Genomic DNA, 6,184 nt, shown 5'->3' with positions numbered 1-6,184 from the left:
ATGTATATGTGTTTGTCTCATGACACATTATCTGTATGTAATAATGGCTGCATTTCTGTGTGCCATGTTGTTCCAGACCACAGCAAACATTACCCAGCTTGCAATGATTGTAATCAATCCATTAGGAGGCAGCCTGCCGTTTCCTTGAACTTGGACATACACAGTAATTTCCAGGAGTTATCTCACAATCTGAGAAGTTTTACTAATGTTTTCCAATGTTGTAGAAATGTGTAGAATACATATTACATTTCAACATTTTTGACAACAAAGATTTGCTTCAGCCTGTGACACATCGTCATTTTGATAGTTAGCTAATATAGCAAATTAGCCACTTACATGTACATCATGTGTTGCCTTCATTATAACACTTTTACAAGTCGTTTAAAGTTTTGCTGCCCCAGGCTAATTATTTTGTTGAATTTTTGGTCCAATATGGCTCTTTCAATATTTTGGGTTGCCGACCTCTAGGCTTTCTGATGAGACTTACAGTGAACAAATACGGCAATTTAAACTTTAATGGATTAGATGATGTTTTATAACATAATATTCAACATGCTCTTTGTTTTATTTGCACACTATTACTTGTGACATATGTATCTACCTGCAGACTATCTTGAGGCAGGACACCTTGTTTATTGTATCCTATCACTGCTTGGTTGTTAAATACAATAAAATACCCACTACATTTTTGTTGAGTGTTTAACTGAAAATGTACTTGCAATCAGAGAAGTAATAACGCGTTGCAAATCAGTGAAATGAGAATGAGTCAACTAATAAGACATCGTATACATAATAATACTCAGACTTTTTAAGGTTGTAATCGGAAATTGGGTATATCACAACAGGCACCGCCAAACACACTGAAAAACAAAATTGAATGTGGCAATGAATGGAGTAGAGAGGTTTTCTGTTGACGTGTGCTACCCATCTATGTATGCTACTCAACATGAGCACAAACACAAATGTTTCAAATATTTGCCTCGAACAAATAGCAGCTGCGTCGTGTACAAGTAGTGATTTTAAAATATGCATCTTTCATTGTATATTCTGACTAGCAGCTTGTAGAGAAATACAGCATGAGAAAGTTCACATTGCTCTGCCTCGTGTGCCTCGTGTACAAGCAGTGTACTGAAAATTACTTTTAAAAAGCAATTAATTATATTTACCTGTTACTTTGCCAAAAAAAGTAATTGAATCACTAACACAATTACTCTTTAATAAATGTAATTAATTACTAAGGAAAGTAGTTAAAACATTGCTTTAAAAAAAAAAAAAAATTGAATATTTGGCACATGTCCAATTAAAAGACGTTTCATTTGAGAGCACAGTGTGTGTGTGTGCGTGTGTTTTCTTGTATTTTTACCCTTCTTGATACATCAACAAGGAAAAGTACCTTCCTTATGAGGACCGGTAAACAAGTTAGGACCAAAAGCATGGTCCTGATACGGAAAACCATTGCATCTAATAGAGAATTAGATGTAATAATTTGTTTGCACCCCTGGTGTTGAAATGTAGCAAAATTAGGAAGTTCCCAAAAAGGTGGGATTTTTCAAATTGACTGTATGTCGGCTTTAAAAGTGCTCCCCCTCTGGCCAACATATGCAATCACAAGTGTGTGTAAGAAATTAAAATGCGCCCCCTTTGGTCAACATATGTAATACCAAGTGTGGGCAAGACATTGAAATGGGCCCCCTTAGGCCAAAATTAATAAAACAAATAAAACAATATATGTATATAGAGACATACAGTAATTACTTGAAGCAAACAATAAAGATTAAAAACAAATACCTGTGTTATATTTGCATAGTATTTATATATTATTAATGTTCTAAGTACAAATCTTAAAATATCTAGAAAGGGTAGAAAGTGCGTGTGTGCTTTTAAAAAGCAGAGCCCTTTGCCTAGTAAAGTGCGACATCATGTAGGGTTTCAACGGTGTGTTTGTTGGCTTTAGCAGTTAGCAGCGGCAGTAAACTCTGCTCTGACGCCAGCTCTTTTGAATCTTTTCACCTTATTGCGTTAAGAGATTGAATGTGCTGTCAAAAGTTCTTATTTGAATGGCAAGCTTGTCACTTCAGTCATTGAATTGTTGTTCATTCTTCCCATTGTGTACGTGTGCGTATGTTGTGTGGCATGCGTCACAGTGTGACGGTGCCTCTTGCTATTTGATATCAAGTTAATTTTAACGCGGTGCTGCTTGCTGCTTTCACGAGAAAAAATATATTTGCTGCATTGAACTTGCGGTTGATTGGCAACACTAAAATTGGCTCTAGTGTGTGAATGTGAGTGTGAATGTTGTCTGTTTATCTGTGTTGGCCCTGCGATGAGGTGGCGACTTGTCCAGGGTGTACCCCGCCTTCCGCCCGATTGTAGCTGAGATAGGCGCCAGCGCCCCCCGCGACCCCGAAAGGGAATAAGCGGTAGAAAATGGATGGATGGATGGAACTTGCGGCACTCATGACGCTGTCTTTTTGTTGACAGAAAACCACTTCAAAAGTAACGAGCCCCGTTACTTCAAGCTATCGCCAGAGGTGGGTAGTAACGCGCTACATTTACTCCATTACATTTACTTGAGTAACTTCTGGGATAAATTGTACTTCTACGAGTAGTTTTTATGCAACATACTTTTACTTTTACTTGAGTATATTTATAGAGAAGAAACGCTACTTTTACTCCGTTCCATTTATCTACATTCAGCTCGCTACTCGCTACTTTTTTTTAATCGATCTATTAATGTTTGTTTTGGTTAATGACAGCTTCAAAGTAGAATCTACGCATGCCTGCGTTTCACCAATCACATGCAGTCACTGGTGACGTTGGACCAATCAAACAGAGCCAGGCGGTCACATGACCCGATTTAAACAAGTTGAAAAACGTATTGGGGTTTTACCATTTAGTGGTCAATTGTACGGATTATGTACTGTACTGTGCAATCTACTTATAAAAGTTTCAATCAATCAATCAAAAGTGTAAAGGAAAAAATACACTTTTTATTTCAACCGTACTTCCCGTCAAAAGCCTGAAGGCTGATCGCACAGTTCCTTTCTTCGCAATAAAAGCGCCGCTACATCGCGCCTGCGCTAACAAAACAAGAGTCTCCAAAAGCCAGAGCAAAGAAGATAGCAAGCTACGGAGTTTGCCGCCAATGTATTTCTTGTAAAGTGTATACAAACGAATATAGAAGCTGGACGAATAAGATTCCAAAAACCAACGACTTTCATGTGGTATTAGACACAAAAGAGGAACTTTTTTTCCTCCTCCATTTGAAAACGAGGACGTCTGATTACCATCATTGCAAGTCATCAGAATCAGGTAATACACCGACTTATATTCTTGTCTTCATGAAAGATAGGAATCTATATGTTAAACATGCATGTATATTCATTAAAACACCTTCAACATGTGAACAAAAACGGCAAAATAAATAAATATAAATTATATACTGTATATATAAATGTATGTACATATATATATATATTCATGTATATTTATATAAATGTATGTACATATATATATATATATATATATATATATATATATATATTTATATATATGATATGTGTGTGTATAAATGATTTGTGTGTGTATGTATGTATGTATGATATTTAGGGACGGCGTGGCGCAGTGGGAGAGTGGCCGTGTGCAACCCGAGGGTCCCTGGTTCAAATCCCACCTAGTACCAATCTCGTCACGTCCGTTGTGTCCTGAGCAAGACACTTCACCCTTGCTCCTGATGGGTGCTGGTTGGTGCCTTGCATGGCAGCTCCCTCCATCAGTGTGTGAATGGGTAAATGTGGAAGTAGTGTCAAAGCGCTTTGAGTACCTTGAAGGTAGAAAAGCGCTATACAAGTACAACCCATTTATTTATTTACCATTTATATGTGTGTGTATAAATGATATTTGTGTGTAAACATGCATGAATATTCATTAAAACACCTTCAACATGTGAACAAAAACGGCAAAATAAGTAAATACAAATTATATACTGTATATATATATATATATATATATATATATATAATATATATGTACACATATAAATGTATGTACACATATAAATGTATGTACGTATATATTATATATATATATATATGTATATAAATGTATGTGTATATATATGTATAAATGTATGTGTATATATATATAAATGTATGTGTATATATATATATATATATATATATATATATATATATATATATATATGATATGTGTGTGCATAAATGATTTGCGTGTGTATGTATGATATGTGTGTGTATAAATGATATGTGTGTGTGTATATATATATACATACATATATATATATGAGGTAGATCACCTCGATTTGGTCATTTACTAAGTAATTGATAAACGTTGAAAAACTTAGTGGGGTGTTACCATTTAGTGGTCAATTGTACGGAATATGTACTGTACAATCTACTAATACAGGTTTTAATCAATCAATCAAATCAATCAATGCCTACTGAGGCTATGGTGCTGTTAAGTTATTGTGGCTCAATGTGCCATTTATTTATTTTATTTTAATGTACTATCATTTAATATATATTATTGTTTTAGTTGCTTAAGAGATATTCCTGGCTCTGAATTTGCTCATTGCTATTTTTATGTTTTTGTGCATTATTTGTTGCCGTAATCAGGTTACTCATCAGTTACTCAGTACTTGAGTAGTTTTTTCACAACATACTTTTTACTTTTACTCAAGTAAATATTTGGGTGACTACTCCTTACTTTTACTTGAGTAATAAATCTCTAAAGTAGCAGTACTCTTACTTGAGTACAATTACTGGCTACTCTACCCACCTCTGGCTATCGCTAACAGCGTTGTAACGGACCTAAAAGTAATGAATTCCGTCACTTGTAACTAGTAAAAGCAACAGCGTTAATAAAACTTATTATTTAACGACATTTTTACAAACACTATGTCCAAGTAATGATTTCAATTATATTTCTTTCATTGTATCTTCTGACAGGTAAGTATGTAGACAATTGCAGCCTGAGGTAGTTTTTTTTGGAGGAGGCAGCCAAATTTGACAGAAAAGGGGCCCACAGATTTTATTTCAGGGGGCCCACAATCTCTAGCAACGTGTATGTTTCCATCTGCAATTCAAAGTCGTTGGAGTTGTTAACATAGCATAAACGACAAGCCATTTTAGTGTGCTGCTCATGGTGTTTTCAAAGTGTTTCGTTGACTTTACTCTTTTTTAATCCTGCCTGGCTTTTCTCTCCTGAGATCTAGGGTCATTAGTAGCGTCCAAATAAGGGCATTGTTATATAATTCCGCCAGATTGTTTGGCTATAATGTGTGCATAGTTGATGTGAGCTGATTTATGTTGGCTTGTGTGAAGATGAGTCCTATCTTCTGACAGGTAAGTATGTAGACAATTGCAGCTTTAGACAGATACAGGTAGTTTTTTTGGAGGAAGCAACCAAATTTTTCAGAAGAAGAGCTCACCCAGATACTCTTTCAAGAGGCCCAGAATCTCTAGCCACGGCCCTGCATACAGCTATGATGTTTATGTCGCCATCTGCAGTTCAAAGTCGTTGGGAGTTGTTAACATAGCATAAACGACAAGCCATTTTAGTGTGCTGCTCATGGTGTTTTTAAAGTGTTTCGTTGACTTTACTCTTTTTTAATCCTGCCTGGCTTTTCTCTCCTGAGATCTAGGGTCATTAGTAGCGTCCAAATAAGGGCATTGTTATATAATTCCGCCAGATTGTTTGGCTATAATGTGTGCATAGTTGACGTGAGCTGATTTATGTTGGCTTGTGTGAAGCTGAGTCCTATCTTCTGACAGGTAAGTATGTAGACAATTGCAGCTTTAGACAGATACAGGTAGTTTTTTTGGAGGAAGCAACCAAATTTGTCAGAAGAAGAGCTCACCTAGATACTCTTTCAAGAGGCCCAGAATCTCTAGCAACGGCCCTGCATATAGCTATCATGTTTATGTCGCCATCTGCAGTTCAAAGTCGTTGGAGTTGTTAACATAGCATAAATGACAAGCCACATTTAGTGTGCTGCTCATGGTGTTTTTAAAGTGTTTCGTTGACTTCACTCTTTTTTAAGCCTGCCTGGCTTTTCTCTCGCAAGATTTAGGGTCATTAATGGCGTCCAAATAACGGCATTGTTATATGATTCCGCCGTATTGTTTGGCTATAATGTGTGCATAGTTGACGTGAGCTGATTTAT

Source organism: Nerophis ophidion, linkage group LG05 (genome assembly GCF_033978795.1).
Source record: "Nerophis ophidion isolate RoL-2023_Sa linkage group LG05, RoL_Noph_v1.0, whole genome shotgun sequence".
NCBI lineage: Eukaryota > Metazoa > Chordata > Actinopteri > Syngnathiformes > Syngnathidae > Nerophis > Nerophis ophidion.
Note: the sequence above shows the minus strand (reverse complement) of the source record.